Consider the following 18,807-nt stretch of genomic DNA (forward strand, 5'->3'; position numbering starts at 1 on the left):
ATGGCACATACACATCATGGAGGGCCCCACGTATAACACAGTCCGGTCCTCAGGACACTGTAGAGTACACACCCTCATACATAAAGGTTGGTCCCACGTGAGACCATTATAATAATAATATATGATGTATATATAATATTATATTATGTTATTTTATTTATAATATTGTTGTTTAAACGTCGAGGCCTGGACTGTTGTTGACGGACGGCCTGGATACAATAGACGGTGTTGATAAAACACAAGTATCATGTGGGGCCTCGTCTAAATGGATGGACGGTGTTGATAAAACACAAGTATCATGTGGGGCCTCGTCTAAATGGATGGACGGTGTGGATCAAACCCCTGCAGCCAAGGTGGGACCCATAGAACCTATTGGCGTCACTCCAACAGCTATATTGTTGCTGGACGGACAGTGCGGGTAAACACATATATCATGATAGGGCCTCACTAGCACCCGTCCGAATGGACGGTGCATAAAGAACTCATACGGTAAGGTGGGCCCCACCCCCATGGCAAAGCAGATGGATGGCATGAGTGAAACACATATTTCATGGTGGACGGTGTGGATTACCACATATGTCAGGTGGGTCTCACCCACACGTGTGGGGTGGACTGCACGTTGGACGGACAGTGGGATATAACATATATGTCAAGGGGACCCATAGGACTTGCCGACGTCAATGGGTAGCTTAGCTATTAGCCGTCCACTGGATGGACGGTCCAAATACAAAGTGCATCCATCATGGTGGGTCCCACTCCACATGCACCACACGTGTGGGGTGGGCCCCACGAGCTGTGAATGGGAGATGGCATGGATATAACGCATACCTCGTGAAGACCCACAGGGCTTACTGACGCCCAACAGCAGCTGCTGCTACGTGGTGTGGCCTGTTAAACGTGCAGCTTGGATCAAATCATCACAATGGGCCGCTGCCCTGGATGTCAGCGAGGTGGGTCCCACAAATGGGATAACACGAATAAAATCATGGTGGGCCACACATCATGAGAGAGAGAGAGAAGCGGTGAGGAGGGGAGGGACCCCGCCACTATGGGCCCTCCTTATATAATACATACATCAAGATGGGACCCACATATGTGGGCCCTCAAATCATAAAATCAATAAATAAAAGCACCCACCTTTGATCTCCTTTTCCTTCTTCCGCCAACGTGATTTAGAGCTCCAAAGGATGAACTTCAACGGTTGAGATTGTTTTTTTGGAGGGTGGGGATGAGAGATAGGAAGTGGGCCACACAAAGCCTCTCATGGAGCTAGGAAATGCCTTGGATGTTGGCTTCTCTTGGGAGTTGCTTGAGTGAAGAGAGAATGAGAGAGAGAGAGAGATGATGGGAGAGAGGGATGGTGGAGTGACATGAGTGGTAAGGTACTTGTTGACTTTTTTTGGGGTTACTTTTGTACTTGGGCACGGGGAGAGTAATGGGTTGAGTGATGGGTGTACTTTTGACAAGTGAAGTGATTGATGTGATGGATTTGATAGATTCTCTTCAAATTTGTAACGCGCGGTGTTTTCTCGAACTGATCATGGGCCCACATCTCCTGGCCCGGGTATCGCCTCGGCGCGTAATACATGGTGTTGGAACCGCGGCGATGGCGCGGTCACTAGTGTACAAGTCTCAGGTTGCACTGACTCTAATATATGGGACGTGACTTAGGATCGTGCGCAAATGCCTATAACAAATCACAGGTCACCGGAATTTGACCGGGAGGGCCGCAGAAGCTTACGAAATGGTACGGTTTAGGATACGGGCTTTACATCCTGTATGGTTTTTTTAAAAAATATAGGAAACGTGGATATCAAGCCAGGTGTGATCCAACTCCTTCCAGAGTTTCTTGGACTTGAATATGAAAGTCCATATCTACACTTGAAAGAGTTTGACAAGATTGTAGCCACTTTATATTTTCCTAACGTGTCTGAGGACACAGTTAGGCTAAAAATATTTCCTTTCTCCTTAAACAAAAAGGCTAAGACATAGTTGCACTCACTATGTCCACGATCTATTGGCACATGGAAAGACATGATGAAGTTCATAAAAAAATTCATTCCATATCATAAGACGAACGCTATCAGGAAGTTGATCATGAACTTTTCCCAAAAGGAAGATGAAATATTCTTCCAATATTAGGAGCAGTTCAAGGATCTCGTTAATTCATGGCCACAACATGGTTTTGAAACGTGACACAGAACAAGTTTCTTTCATAATGGATTGACATCTTCCATGCACCAATTCGTTGAGACGATGTGCAATGGGGAATTCATGAATAAAAATGTTGATGAAGTGTGGGCTTACTTTGAAAAACTCGCTGAAACCGAACAATCATGAGACATCTCCCCAAAATCGAGCACCACCTCTAGGCCCACTCAATCAAAGGAAAGGGGCGGAATATACCTTCTGAAAGAGGATGATGATATCAATGCTAAAGTGGCTAATCTCATAAGAAAATTTGAGACCATGGAACTAAAGAAGGATAAGGCTAAAGAAACTGTTTGCTGTATTTGTGCTTGTAATGTTCACACAACTGAGAATTGTCTAACAATACCTGCTTTTCAAGAGGCATTGAATGAGCAATCTAATGCCGTGAATAATTACCAAAGACTTTTCAATGGACCCACATCCAATACATATAATCCTAGTTGGAGAAATCATCCAAACTTCAGTTGGAGGAATAGACAAACGGTTACACCTCAAGGATTCCCTAATCAAATTTCAATTCAAGGGAAACATCAAGAGGATCCAGTTCAAAAACATATTTAAGACCAAGAGCTACTTAACTAGAATATCAGATCAGCATTAGGAATGCTTGTGTCATTTATTCAAAGGATAGAGTCGCACTTAACAATTGGGGGGAAAGGGGATACTTCCTGCTCAACCTCTCCCCAGTCCCAAACCACAGTATGAGATAAGTAATTTAAGCTCTTCACGTGCCAAAGATTAAAGAAAACTAAGTGAGGAATGAAGAGAATCCAAGATTTGAAGTATCGGTCGGCTAGCCCGAGTCTTAGTTCAGCTAGCCCAAGAATTCGGCTAGCCCAAGAAAGTTCGGCTAAAAATCCAGAAACATGTTCTTTTAGAACTTGCGAAAGTTCGGCTAGCAAAAGCTCTGCTTCGGCTAGCACAAGTGTTGGTTGGCTAGCCTAAGCACTACAGGAAATTGTTCTTTTATTGATGAAATAATTCTTTGTTATTTAATCTTTTTTCGTTCGTAATGATTATTACCGATGAAATATGTCGTCGAAAAGATTGTCGTGATAAGACCGTGGCTAAAGCCTTTTACCAATGAAATATTACTTCATCGGCAATGCTAAAACAATTACCGACAAAAAAAATCACTGGCAAAACATGTTACTTTTAGTAGAAAAAATAATATATTTTGTCGGTAAACACAGCTTTCACTGATGAAATATTTCATCAGTAAAACTAACTTTTACTTACGAAATATTTCGTAGGTAAAAAACTATGGATTAAACTTTTACCTACGAAATATTTCGTAGGTAAAAAAGGTGGGTGAAACTTTTACCTACGAAATATTTCGTAGGTAAAAAATGTGGATTAAACTTTTACCTATGAAATATTTCATAGGTAAAAACTATGGATTAAACTTTTACCTACGAAATATTTCATCGATATAAACTGTGGATTAAACTTTTTCCGATGAAATAGGTCGTCGGTATAAACATTTACTTACAAAATATTTCATTGGTATAAACTATTTGTATTAATTTCTAGCTACAAAATGTTTCGTCGGTATAAGTTTAAATTTTTGTATTAATTTTTACCTACGAAATATTCAATCGATATAAGTTTTCAACCTATTATTACCAACAAAATGTTTCGTTGGTATAAATCTTTGTAGTATTTTTTACCTATGAAATATTTCATTGGTAATAGTCTCTTTTTTTTCAAAATTCAGGAAAAAATTTCTGATATACACCCGTTACAATATATTTTCATCATATTCACATCTACATCCATCCAAACACAGACTACATCCATCCAAACACAAACCACATCCATACATACACACACAATCTTATCCACATCACATTCATCCATGCACAAATATATATAAGTTTAACATTCGTACATAAAATAAATTATAAATAAAATAAAATAAATAACAAAGATGAAGGCGGAGGTGGTGGGGCATTGGTGGCCAAACATGCAACGAGAGCCTGAAACATCTCCTGCATCTATCGCTCATGCTCCACCCGCATCTCCTCGATCTTCCTCTCTTGCTCCTCCTGTCGCCTCTTGTCCTCCTCCCTCTGCCTTTCTAGCTGCTCTCTGATCTCATCAACGATGACCCGTAGCTACTGAACCTCTCTCTCTCTCTATGTTATCAGCTCAGCATAAGGTGCTCTCGCCAGCGATGGATCGGCTAGAGGCAGATCTAGCGGGTGCCATGAGTTTGGCACCATGGCTAAGCCCACATAGATATCCCGAACGGGTGCCAAACACCTTGCTCAGGATATCTGGCTCACTCCGCTGACTACCATCAGGAGTGAGTTGATTGCGTATGGTGTCCATCACCGCCTGTAATGAAAACATATGAATTTTCATAATGAATGACATTATTATAATTCATTGCAATTAAATTTTACAATGTAAGGATTTTTACCCAATTCTCACTGGCTCTAGGATGAACCCAAGATCCCGTCGCCTACTGACGGTGAGTCCCCCTGTAGAGGTCTACTGGTCCGGACTCCAGGCCGGTGACGGAATCTCGCTGTGCAATTAAAAGGACAATAGAGTTAATATAAATGACTTTGAATATATCAACTTAATAATCACCGAAAATTTCTTACCACATAGTGACGATGTCGTACAAATGACTTTGAACCTGTTACGTAGTTCACTTATAACTTTCCGTTATTTGCAGAATTTATTTTGCTCCTCTTCTGAACACATTATTCATAATACATTGTTATTAATTGTGAATTTAATTGTTACCTTAAGATATCGTAAATATATAAATATTACCTGAAAGACATCATATGAAAATCTCTCGCAGAGTATACGCCAGTCGTCTGTAGTCACCTGCAGCGGTGCGAACAGTATTGGCCTCCTTGTGGGTCCTGCACCGCTTATACCGCTAGTGTAACTCCCCGCGGTACTCTTTGAACCGCTCCCTGACCATGTCGTCAATGGCATGAGAAATGTAGGGAACACTCAGATTTAGGATAAATTTATCCTACAGTTTCGTAAACAATAGATTAAGGTAATAAACTTATTAAGAAAATAACTTAACCGTAAATGAACTTTCACAAAAGAAAATTTAATTTACTAAAATTTACCTAAAGGCGCTGATGGATGAGTTGCCGCACATCATCTGTCACGTTTGCCCAACAGGGTGTGGTGGCGGGGATTAGAGATTGGCATAGGACATCGACATCTGACATAAACAATCTGACATTGTTCCCAACAAGTCTAAAGCAGTCCTGTAGGAACTCTACCGTCACCCTAACCTCACGCGTAAGTTGCTTTAAAATTAACCCACACGTGGGTCTATGTCCTTGTCAGCTGGTCGATGATGTTGTCGCAAAAGAAATATGTAAGTCTAAACATAAACAGAAGTCACTAAAAGAAATATATGTCTACACTTACATACAGTGCCCGATCTATGCTCAACCGAGGGCGTAAATGCCTGTGATGTAGCATGTGACGTCTATGCTGTCTCCGCCATATCACAGGTGGAAGGGATATATCCAATGCGCGAACGACGTGATCTCCCACCTGGTGCCATGACTGAATATGTGAGAAGTTTGAACTTATAAATTTAAACAATGTTAGTATAAGTGTACGAACATCAATATAGCAACCACATTAAACTTTATAGTGCAAGTGGAATGTACTAAAATATTATACAAGTAGTGTTGATGTAGAATGAATTTGTTCTTATGCTTAGAGAGATGATTAAAATATGATTATACCATTACATTATAATGCAAGCAGAATATAATAAAACGGTAAACATTATAGTAAAATTTGAAATTTTCATTACACATTGTCATTTTATATTAAATACATGTATTTCATTGTAATACGAAACAACTTCGGATCAACTATCTGAAGTACTCCCTACGTAAGTTATCGTATGTTGTAGAAGTATATGTTAAGCTGTGTGAAGCACTCGACATTGTTACAGCCAACATGCTAGTCACAATAGGAGAAATCTGGTCTCTCGGGACTTCATTCAGATGTGCAAGTGACAAAACTGCATCTTCCATATGAAATTTTTTGCGGTTATATTCCTCCATCAGGTCCAAATTTTTTTTGAGATTATATAATCTTTCATATGAGTCATCATCGATATATTCCTCCCTACTCTCATCGACCAGACTGGGTATCTCTTTGGACCTACCAGAAGAAGATAGGGTCAGAAAGTCCATCCACAACAGCTGATGAAGTATGCTACGTGCTTCTGCTACGCTTCGGTTTGAGGAGGACATGATAAAAAATTAACTCAACTGCAAATGTGGATTATAAATAAGTCAATTAAAGGAATAAATCATGACTTGTAAAACATGTATATATGTAATAATCAAATTATTCGAATTAAAAAATGACATGTAAATCATGTGTACATTTAATAATCGTCGTCTATATAGCTATCGCTTAGACTATTTCTTCTTCACCATCACTACCGCTGATCAGTATTTCCTCTTCATCGTCTGCAATGTCGTCATCAATGAAATCGTTATCATCTCTAACAATGTCATACATTATCGAGGTATCAATATGATCAGGTGGCAAATCATCTTTGTCTAATTGCACCACATCAATATCAACATTTAGATCAGTCCCTCTATCCCCAGATAGCATGTCTTCTTGATATGCTTGTTCAACCATAGATGTTTCATTTCCCCCATCATCGCTATCTTCGACGTCTAGTTCGAGAACGTCAAATACATTCCTGGGCTTTATTTTCTGCACCACGTGCCAAGAGCCGCCTAACTTGGTGTCAGCGAGGTAAAATACTTATTCGGCTTGGCTGGCGAGGACAAATGGGTCGTCCTTAAACTACTTCCGAGATTAATTTATGCTCATAAAATAGTCGTCAGTCTGTATTCCCAACTTCTTATTTCCAATGTCTCACCAATCACATTTAAATAAGTATACCCGCTTTCTCATACAATAACTCAGTTCAATAATATCCGTCAAAATGTCATAAAAGTCAATTTCTACCTCCTCATGCATTCCCTTCACAACCACCCCACTATTTTGTATGGTCCTATACTTCTCACGCTCTTCGGTGTGGAACCGAATCCCATTTACAATACAACTTGTATATCTAGATACACGTCTATCAGGGCCACACACCAATGAGTAAAGTGCATCAGACGCATCCGCAGAGTTGCTAGCATGCAACGTCTTCATCTATTATCATGCGTAGATTGTAATTGTTTACGAATTTTCTTAGGTTTAAATATTGTGCAATACAATAAAATTCTAAGTGTGGTGAGATACAAGGTGAAATCTTACACGTTTTGTAAACCATTCTGGAAACTGATCCTGATGCATTCGATCATAATTTGTAGGGTATTGGGACTTCATCTCCTTGATGTGTTCGCTACACATAATTGGCATGTCATCAATAAGAAACATTAAGATCATCATATGTAGAGATACAATTATCGAGGGATTTGACTTACTCTAAGTACGACTCTATTTCTTTACAATTATGCAACACATACCACTGCACCTTTACTTGATCCCCAAGGTCCATATCCTAAAACGTTCGGGATCCTAAAGGATAGACATTATGTGCGAATATAGATATGAGTCCTTATTCATGCTCCTGTCCTTCGTCGGCATTCCGATCTTCTTGGTTGAATCTATTCTCTATGCCACGAAGATATATGGAGCAAAATGTCAAGCACTCATTATCAATGTACGCCTCAATAATGGATCCCTCTGGATGTTCCTTATTCCTAACAAATTGTTTTAGTGTGTGAAGGTATCTGTACATAAAACCACTATGTTATACATATGAAAACATGGACATATATAGTTTATGGAATGAATAAAAATTTTAATAGGTTCTACCACCTTTTGATCAGATACTTCCAACGATATTGTACTAGGCCTGCAAACTTCACCTTGTGCAGTAAGTGAATCCCTAGGTGTACCATGAGATCAAAAAATGCAGGTGAAAATATTCTTTCAAGTTTGCAAATGATTACGAAAATGTCCCTCTTCAGTCGTTTAATAACCTCTACGTTCAACGATTTCGAACACAAATCCTTAAAGAATATCCCTAACTCAATCAGCGCCACACTGATATCCTTACTTGGGAATCCATGAATCGCAACCAGTAGTAAATGTTGCAAAAGGACGTGACAATCATAACTTTTCATTCCTGTTACCTCACAGTTTATAATGTTTATGCGCCGAGAGATATTTGATGCATACCCATCGAGAAACTTCACCGATCTCAACTATTCACATAAATGCTTTTTCTCTAGTTTTGTCAATGTATAACAGGCTGCTAGTATAGTATATGAATTTTCATGTGGTTGCAAGTGCAACTCTTTCCTTAAACCCAGTGCTTGTAGATCTAATCAAGCTTTGAAATTGTCTTTTATTTTCTTCTCTATGTTCATTAATGTTCTGAAGACATTGTCACATATATTCTTCTTAATATTCATGACATCCAAGTTGTGTCACAATTTCAGTTCACTCCAATAGGGCAACTAAAAAAATACTATTCTTCCTCCAGTTATACTCCAATACTGTACATTTCCTCTTCTTCAAGTGCGGTGCCTTACCAATTCTAACTTCTCCATTGTTACTCAGTTGTTGAATCATATCTTCTCCAGATACCTCTTTTGGTGGTGGCCTATGATCTTGTTTGCCATCAACTATCATCGTTTTGCTGCGCCAACTATAATTACTTAGAAGGAAGGGACGATGGCCCATATAACATATTTTTTTTTACCATGTTTCAATGACAATGAACAAGTCTCAATACTACATGTAGGACAAGCCAACTTTCCCTTCGTGCTCCACTCAGAATAATTCCTATACGCGAGGAAGTCATTTATTGTCCACAGAACCGCTGCATGCAATTGAAATGTCTGTCCTGCAAATGTATCATACGTCTATACATCTTGACTCCACAACTCATTTAACTCATCTACTAACTGTTGCAAATATATATCAATGTCATTCCCAGGTGACCTGAGTCCAAGAATAAGCAATGACATCATAAAAAATGACTCCTTCATAAACAACCAAGGAGATAAATTGTAGGGCATAAGTACCACTGGCTACATACTGTACGAGCTACTTATATTACTAAATGGATTAAGACCATCACTTGGAAGACCTAGTTGAACAATGCGAGAATCTTCCGCAAACCAGTCATATTGCTTGTCAAATTTTTGCCAAGCTTCAGAGTCCGCAGGGTGCCTTAGTGTACTATCATCATGAATGCATTTCTCCTTATGCCACCTCATATCTTCAGCCGTCTTGCGAGACGTAAACAATCTTTGCAATCTGGGTTTCAATGAAAGTACCTTAACACCTTTTGTGGGATTTTCTTACACTTGGCTTCGTCATACTTCCACTTAGACTCTCCACGTTTTGGACACTCTTCAACATTTTCATGATCTTTCCAATACAATAAACAATCATTTATACATGCATGTATGAGGATGTAACCAAGGCCCAAGTCTCACATCTAGGATTTTGCCTCGTAATGAGACTTAGGCAATGTCTCACCATCCAGTAATGCTTCTTTCAACAAATCAAGCAACATGTCGAACAATTTGTTACTCCAACGATTTATTATCTTCAAATGAAGTAACCTTGTAAGAAAATTCAACTTGGAGAAGTTCTCATACCCCGGATAAAGTGGACGTTGCGCATCCCTTAACAACCTACTAAACTTTTCTGATTTGACATCACCCATAAGATGAATATCTTAGCTACTACTTGTCGCTGCAAAATTAGTATCTGCAATTGTTCCCCTAAACACATCCCCTATAATATCTTACATTTTGTCAATGTCTTCATCCTCATCATCCGGCATAATTAGGTCAGTAAGGACTTCAGTGGCCTCAACTCTTTGGTGAAACTCTTCACCATGATGGATCCACCAAGTGTAACCCTGGTCAATCCCAACTATGAACAAATCATCTTCTACTTTGTCTAAAGTCTTATGAACTATGTTCTTGCATTTTCAACATGGACACCTAATCTTATTGTCTGAATCTGCTCGATTTCGCACAAATTCCATGAACTCTTGAACCCCTTGTTTATACTCTGGGCCAAATCTGTTCTTAGTTACATCCAACTCTTATCCATCTCTATAATAAAAAGATTAGAGTCAGTTTATGAAAATAGGTTTAAGATTAGGTTAGGGTTATAGGTTTAGGATTAGGTATAGGTATAGGTTTAGGTTTGAGTTTAGGTTTAGGGATTCAGGTTCAGTTTTGGGTTTGGGATCAGGTTTAAGATTAGGATTTGAAGTTTAGGTTTAGGTTTATGTTAGGGTTATAGGTTTAAGATTAGGTGTAGGTTTAGGTTTAGGAATTTGAGTTTTAATTAAGGTTTAGGTTTAGGAATTCGGGTTCGGGATCGGGTTTAGGTTTAGGTTTTCGAGTTTAGGTTTAGGTTAGGGTTAGGGTTATAGGTTTAGGATTTGGTGTAGAGATTTGAGTTTAGGTTTAGGTTTAAATTTAGGTTTAGGGATTCGGGTTCAATTTCGGGTTCGGGATCGGGTTTAGGTTTATGTTTTTGAGTTTAGGTCTAGGTTTAGGTTAGGGTTATAGGTTTAGGTTTAGGTGTAGGTTTAGGTTTAGGGATTTGAGTTACGGTTTAGGTTTAGGTTTAGGAATTTGCGTTTGGGTTCGGGTTCAGGATTGGGTTTAGGTTTATGTTTTCGAGTTTAGGTTTAGGTTAGGGTTAGGGTTATAGGTTTAGGATTAGGTGTAGTTTTAGGTTTAGAGATTTGAGTTTAGGTTTAGGTTTAAATTTAGGTTTAGGGATTCGAGTTTGGTTTCAGGTTCAGGATCGGGTTTAGGTTTATGTTTTCAAGTTTAGGTCTAGGTTTAGGTTTAGGGATTTGAGTTTAGGTTTAGGTTTAGGTTTAGGGATTCGGGTTTGGTTTTGGGTTCGGGATTGGGTTTAGGTTTATATTTTCAAGTTTAGGTATAGGTTTAGGTTTATGTTAGGGTTATAGGTTTAGGTTATAGGTTATAGGTTTAGGGATTTGAGAATAGGTGTAGGTTTAGGTTTAGGAATTCGGGTTCGGGTTCGGGTTTAGGTTGTCATGTTTAGGTTTAGGTTATAGGTTATAGGTTTAGGTTTAGGTTATAGGTTACAGGTTTAAGTTATAGGTTTAGGTTATAAGTTATAGGTTTAGGTTATAGGTTTAGGTTTAGGTTATAGGTTTAAGGTTTAGGTTTAGGTTATAGGTTTAGGGATTTGAGAAAAGGTTTAGGTTTAGGTTTAGGATTTCAGGTTCGGGTTTGGGTTTAGGTTTTAGTTTTCAAGTTTAGGTTTAGGTTATAGGTTATAGGTTTAGGTTTAGGTTATAGGTTTAGGTTTAGGTTCAGGTTAAGGTTATAGGTTTAGGTTATAGGTTATAGGTTTAGGTTTAAGTTTAGGTTATAGGTTTAGGTGTAGGTATAGGTTATAGGTTATAGGTTATAGGTTTAGGTTAAGGTTAAGGTTATAGGTTATAGGTTTAGGTTATAGTTTATAGGTTTAGGGATTTGAGAATAGGTTTAGGTTTAGGTTTAGGAATTTGGGTTCGGGTTCGGGTTTAGGTTTAGGTTTTCAAGTTTAGGTTTAAGTTATAGGTTATATGTTTAGGTTTAGGTTTAGGTTATAGGTTTAAGTTTAGGTTATAGGTTACAGGTTTAGGTTATAGGTTTAGGTTTAGGTTAAGGTTATAGGTTATAGGTTTAGGTTTCTGTCATAGGTTTAGGTTTAGGTTATAGGTTTAGGTTTAGGTTAGGTTATAGGTTATACGTTTTGCTTTAGGTTTAGGTTATAGGTTATAGGTTTAGGTTTAGGTTTTGGTTTTAGGTTTAGGTTTAGGTTATAGGTATAGGTTATAGGATTAGGTTTAGGTTATAGGTTATAGGTTTAGGTTTATGTTATAGGTTATAGGTTTAGGTTTAAGTTTATGTTATAGGTTATAGGTTTAGGTTTATGTTGTAGGTTTAGGGATTTGAGAATAGGTTTAGGTTTAGGTTTAGGTTTAGGAATTCGGGTTCAGGTTCGGTTTAAGTTTAGGTTTTCAAGTTTAGGTTTAATTTATAGGTTATAGGTTTAGGTTTAGGTTTTGGTTATAGGTTTAGGTTTAGGTTTAGGTTATAGGTTATAGGTTTAGGTTTAGGTTATAGGTTTAGGTTTAGGTTTAGGTTATAGGTTTAGGTTTAGGTTTAGGTTATAGGTTATAGGTTTAGGAATTTGGGATCGGGTTTAGGTTTAGGCTTAGGTTTTCAAGTTTAGATTTAGGGTTAGGAAATCATTATACCTACTGTAAATATATGTAGTTTATCTACACCATTCATCTACTTTTCTAGATCATTTAAGGTGTTGAAACCAAAATTGAATCATATCCAAAACTCAGGTGGACCATACCACAAGAAACAGTGGGTATAATGATTTCCATCATTGAAACCTTTCTAGGGCCATAGTGATGTTTATTTATCATCCAACCTGTTCACAAGATCACACAGATAGTGATGAAGGGAAAAAATAAATATCAGTGGTTCCCACCTTCCATGGACCCCCGCTCAACATCCGGATAGCTCCGACGCACATCCGGGTTTGCTCCATCAATTTCGAGCTAATACATAAACACGGTTCCGTCCAAATGGCCAGGCCACCAATATTGTTGTCCATAGGAAATGAACAATTTCACATGGTCATAATAGCGGTTCCCACCTTCTAGGGACCCCCACTCAACATCTGGATAGCTCCGACGCACATCCGGGTCTGCTCCATTAATTTCAAGCTAATATATAAACATGGGCCTGTCCAAATGGCCAGGCCACCCATGTTGTTGTCCATAGGAAATGGATAGCTTTGTCACAGTCATAACAGCGGTTCCCACCTTCTAGGGATCACCACTCGATTAAATATTAAATTAGTTACCCATCCAAGGTTGGATAGATTGTAATACTTTCATATTCTCATTTAAACGTCCACGCCGAAAATCTGGCAGCATCTCCCCATGCCTCTCCCGATAAGTTGATCTTACGTTACATTCTGATGCCAAATATCTAAAGTAATGTAAAAATATTTGGCATTGGATACGGAACGGAAGAAACATATCTAGAGAGAAATGAGGAGATGGACTGCGGATTAGGCATAAACATTTAAATAGATTATATGAAAGCATACTATCTATCTAACCTTGAATGGTCCAAAATGAGACAATTTGAGTGATTTTTATGCTATCAAAAACACACCATATCTATGTAAAGCCACATAGAAATCCTCAAATAGGTAACTAATTATGTAACTTAGAAATCACAATCACAAGTCACAACTATAAACTAACAAGTCACAATAATAATTTAAGAAAAAAAATGTAATACATATTAAGCATTACTAAGTGAAAGTATAATAGCTTCTTGAAATAATGAGAAAAGATCAAATACAACTCCCACAATCTGCAAAGTATAATAGTTTCTTAAAAAGATCAAATTACAAGATTGGAAAGCTTCCTATAAACAAAGCATGAGCTAGTAGCCAATAACACATTATTTTGAACCAAACACCTCTCCAGGCCATACAAAAGTGAGGTAAGCCAAAGCAAACAGAAGAGGTGGCCTCTTTATTTGAGGATTGCATACTGACCTTGATGGGAGGTGGCCTCTTTAATATAATATGACCTAAAAGCTTGCATTGGATACAATTTTGCTAGGATGGTCCTTGGTGAATGGACCATCATGCCATTTCTTAGAAGGAATGCCAAGATAAGATGTTACACATTTGATGGTCCTGAGATGATGAGAATTTTCATGGATCAATTCACTTTGAGGTTAAGTTATTAAAATCTGGTACCCAATATTTGAATGGTTTCATTTGAATTATTTGTATACTAATGTAAACTCTGAGAGAGAGATGGGAAATTAATTGACACTCTGCTAAGTGGTTTTTTTGCATCTTCGATTTGGTTTCTAACTTAAGAAATCCTGATTCTTCAATCATTCAGTTAGGGCGATGCCCATAAATGATTTAAATTGTAAATGATTTAAAGGTAAATGTGTTTATAAGTTAGATTGACTATTAAGCTATAAATGATCTACAGGTAAATAATTATCGATGTTTGGATAGCCTTTAAATTATCTCGGAGAGCCTATTTTTTCATTTCTAGCCATTGGGCTATAAATAGAGAGTGGTAAATGAAATCTAACTCTCTCTATATATGAGATAAGGATAAATGTTATAAATCATTTACTGCCTATAAATATCTTTTAAAAAAAATAAAAAATCCAAATGAAATGTGCAAATAATTTACAACCTAGCTCATTTATAGGCATCCAAATAACCTCTTATATTTAGCAACAGAATTTTCAATCTGATGAGAAATTGGAAATTATATTTGGTGGCTTGGATTTTTTGCTTAATCTTTATTAGAGAGATATGTAAATGTTGTTGTGAAAATCTAGCACCCGTAGTGTTGTCAAATTTTGTTGTGTGAAACCATTTAGTATTTGTATCATGCTTTGAGTTGAAGTGATCAGGTTCATACATTTTAAAGTTCTCTGGATCTTCATCGAACTTGCCTACAACTTCAAGTTGAAGTGAATAGTGTTGAAGTTTATGGTTTCAAGCTAAAATTCAAGAGTTCAAGTTCATGTTTGAAGTTCAACGGCTGTACGCTAAAAACTTAAGAACTCAAGCATAACTCAAGCTCAAGTTCAAGAGATCAAACTCAAGCTTCAAGTATCACAAGATATTAAGATTTGGAAGCGAATGATATTTCATTTGTTCCTACTCACAAACAGGTTTGGATGACCCTATATTGACCATAGGTTGTGTCATATTCATTGCATATTTGATGTGGGTCATTTCATATGTTTATACGTCATTTTCTCGACTAGTCTTAGTCCTTGTTTGACTAGTCTAAGTACTGGCTCGACCAGCCTAAGACGTTTCTCGACCAGTCTAAGGTTTGTTGTGAATTTTTAGAATTTTCTGTTGGACTCTCGACCAGTCGTGGAGACTGCTCCACTAGTCGAGTGAATAATGCTCGACCAGTCGTGTAGGCTCGACTCAAAGTCTAGCAAGCTTTTTTAGTCCCACTCGACCAGTCAAGTGCATTGCTAGACTAGTCAAGTGCATTGCTTGACTAGTTGAGCAAGCCACTCGACCAGTTGAGTAACGACCTTATCTTATCGTGACAGAAAATTTGAAATTTTATTGGTCCTTCGACCAGTCGAACCGACCCTTAGACTAGTCGAGTGAACAGTATTTTTACCTATAAATAAAGCACGAATTTCAGACTTTTTTCATTCATTCAAAGCTAAATCAAGACACCACTCTAAGAGATAAGTTTGTAAATTTATTAAGCTATATTGTGCTCATTTTAGATTCTCTTTAATTAGCTACTGTAATTTGATTTTGTGATCTTTATTCTAATCTTACATTAAGAAGGGATTTGTGATTTCCCCTTTTTTGAGATCAAAATCAAATCAAGCTAGCCCAAGTTGATTTAATTTAAAAATCATTTAGAACTCGAACCTTTTCATCTGTGAGACTGGACATTAAGCATTTTCGTCTGCATCAAAGGAGAATTTCCAGATAAGTACATTACATTTTGTATATCCTTTTTTTTTTGGTTTTTGAGGTTGTGCCCGAAAAATCTCTTTTTAGTTTTGTCTGAGGTGATCCAAAAAATCTCAAAGTGTGGGGTTTTTGTGATTGTGTAAGCCCAATCAAAGACACAATTGTGAAGGTTTTAAAGTGAACCTTAGAAAACCTTTTTTCATAGTGAACACTAATATCCCGAGGGAGTGGATATTAGGAGTGGAGTAGTTGTGTGGCTGTTTTCTAGCAGTTGGTGTATACACAAGCGAACCATTATAATTCCTGGAGTTGTGGTGATTGATTTAATGTGTCAATGTGTGTGAATGTTGTAATTTTCTTTAAGCATTTGTGGTGAATGGTGTAATTTATTTTATGCACTTGTGAGAATGTTGTAATAACTTAGTTTATTTTATTTGCTATTTTCTTTGCCTCTTTATTGTTTTGGGTTTTTGATACTTAAAAACTTTCTACTAAGGTTATCCTGCCATAAGCCTTCGATTTTTGGTGTTACGTTGTCTGTAGACTAAGTTTGTATCAACCTCTCAAGATTAGTACATTTAAGGTTGCTATTTACTTGTGCTTATTTATTATTTGATTGTGATATCTTTCTTTCAATTCCACATTTATTTTTTAATTTGGCATAGTCCCATTCATCCCCCTCCCCCCCACCCCCCCCCCCAGGATGTATTGCTCAACCTTTTCAAGTGGTATCATAATAGCTTCTTTTTGGATTCATTTCCTATGCTAATCGATATGAGCTTATAAGATGTCAAATTTTGATAGCCTCTTAATCACTAGGCCTTCACCTTTTGATGGCTCCAATTATGCCTATTGGAAAGCCAGAATGAGGATCTTTTTAAGGTCCATAGATGAGAGCATGTGACAAGCCACAGTGACTAGATGGACCCCTCCTACCACTGAAGTTCTAAGCACTGATGGAACTAAAACTATGAGGTTGCACCTTATTTTTCTTGGACCACACTTCAGAAAAATTAGAGTAGTGCCAATGCAAAGGCTTTAAATGCAATTAGTTGCGCACTATCACCAGATGAATTCAAAAGAATTATATCCTATGATACTGCAAAGCAAGATTGGGACATTATAGGAATGACACACGAGGGTACGAGTATTGTCAAGAAATCTAAACTTCAAATCCTCACCACTCGGTTTGAGGAGATACGTATGAAAGAAAGTGAAACTTTCATGGACTTCTATACTAAGTTAAATGACATAGTCAACTCTATGTGGCGTCTTGGTGATAGTATCCCAGAAAGCAAAGTCTGTGCAAAGATATTGCACTCATTACCTGATAAGTTCAATTCGAAGGTCACTGCCATTCAGGAACATTGTGATATGGATAATATGAGGGTTGAAGAGCTGGTTGGTTCTTTATAAACCTACAAGTTAAACTTTAAGGCTCCTAAAGGAAAGTCCATCGCCCTTAAGTCTTCTAAAAATATTTCTCATGAAAATGTTAGTAATTCTAATTTTGAAAACTCTGAAGATGATATGACACTGTTAGCCAAGAAGTTTTATAAAATTTTTAAAAGTAAAAAGAGGGTAGATTTTTAAAACCCTTTTGAAAAGAAAAGGACTAGATCTAAAACTTAGAAATCTATTAAAGACAGTCAATGTTGCAACTGCCATGAATACGGGCATCTGGTAAACAAATGTCCAAAGAGGGTTAAACCTAAAATGAAAGGCATGTTGGCTACATGGGATGAATCGTCTTGCTTTGAAGTCTCTTCTGAGTTAGATGATTCTGAACCTGAGTCTACTAATGAGGTCAAAGCCTTAATGACTCTAGCCAAATTTACTTTCACAGACAGTTGTGATTCAACTAATGAAGAAAATCTGAGAAGTGATCCTGAAAATGATGAAGATTTACAAGATGCCTATGATGCCCTATACAGGAAAAGTTGCAAGATAGCTGTAAAATTAAAACTTCAAAAAGAATTTTTTTAAATTAAAAGAAAATTTTGATAATCTAGTATTAGAAAATCTCACCTTTTAGATCATTTTGAAAGAAACCAAATGTGATTTAGAATTCAAAACTTCCTAAGTTGAAAACCTAAAATCCGAAAATGAAAAACTATAAGTAGAAGTCTCTTCTCTCTTGAGTTTGAGGGATACTTGGAGGTATGCCTAGAGTGATCCTAAACTAGAAAGATTATTAACCAGATCAAGGAAATGTGGTGATAGATCTAGTCTAGGCTACGCTAAAAATACACCTTCTAAAAGCAAGTCCACTCCTCCTAAGTTTGTTAAAGGGGAGTCCTCTAACTTAAAAGGGAAAAATCTGAATCAAAATACTTTTAAAAATTCTAAAACTTTTCAGGCTATGAAACCTAAAATCAACCATATCAATTATAGAAATTAGAATCATAACCCATTAGCTAAGAAAATTATGGATTTACTCAAGGAGCTTCTAAAATCTAACTCAAATGGTAGAATATATAACAACTACAAGCATAGAAAAACTAACTATCCTCCAAAACCCAAAAATGTAATGAAATGGGTTCCTAAGGTTGCTTGTTTGGTTGCCCACACTGCTTTCAAGGCTTCGAGTCAATCAAAGTGGTACCTAGACAGTGGTTTCTCTAGGCACATGACAGGTGATAAAGATTTGTTCACCAATCTTAAAGATATGACTGATGGCTCAGTCACATTTGGTGATGGTAGCAACTACAAAATTATTGGCCAAGGTACAGTTCAACTCGTTAATCTTCCTTCATTTGAGAATGTGTTGTTTGTAGAGGGCATTAAGCATAATCTCTTAAGCATTTCTCAAATTTGTGATAACAAACATAGTGTCAAATTCACCAACCAAGGGTGTGAGATTTCTAATGAGAATGGTTCTATGATATTAATTGGTCACAGAACATCTAAGAACTGCTATATAGTCAGTGATTCTAGCTCGTCTAAGTTATCGTGTTACGTGGTCCAAACTGATAAGACCGAACTATGGCATAAACGCCTAGGACATGTACACTACCGTACTCTTTATAGACT

At 37.3% G+C, this 18,807-nt stretch overlaps 1 non-coding gene across 1 annotated transcript; it reads right to left on the reverse strand.

The window, feature by feature from the left end:
• Positions 1 to 2,079: 2,079 nt before the first annotated feature.
• Positions 2,080 to 2,186, reverse strand: LOC131250396 (small nucleolar RNA R71). The gene has a single exon (XR_009173321.1). It is a non-coding gene; the product is annotated as a small nucleolar RNA R71 (small nucleolar RNA).
• Between the last annotated feature and the right edge of the window lie 16,621 nt (positions 2,187 to 18,807).

The sequence above is a fragment of the Magnolia sinica genome, chromosome 6, assembly GCF_029962835.1.
Source record: "Magnolia sinica isolate HGM2019 chromosome 6, MsV1, whole genome shotgun sequence".
NCBI lineage: Eukaryota > Viridiplantae > Streptophyta > Magnoliopsida > Magnoliales > Magnoliaceae > Magnolia > Magnolia sinica.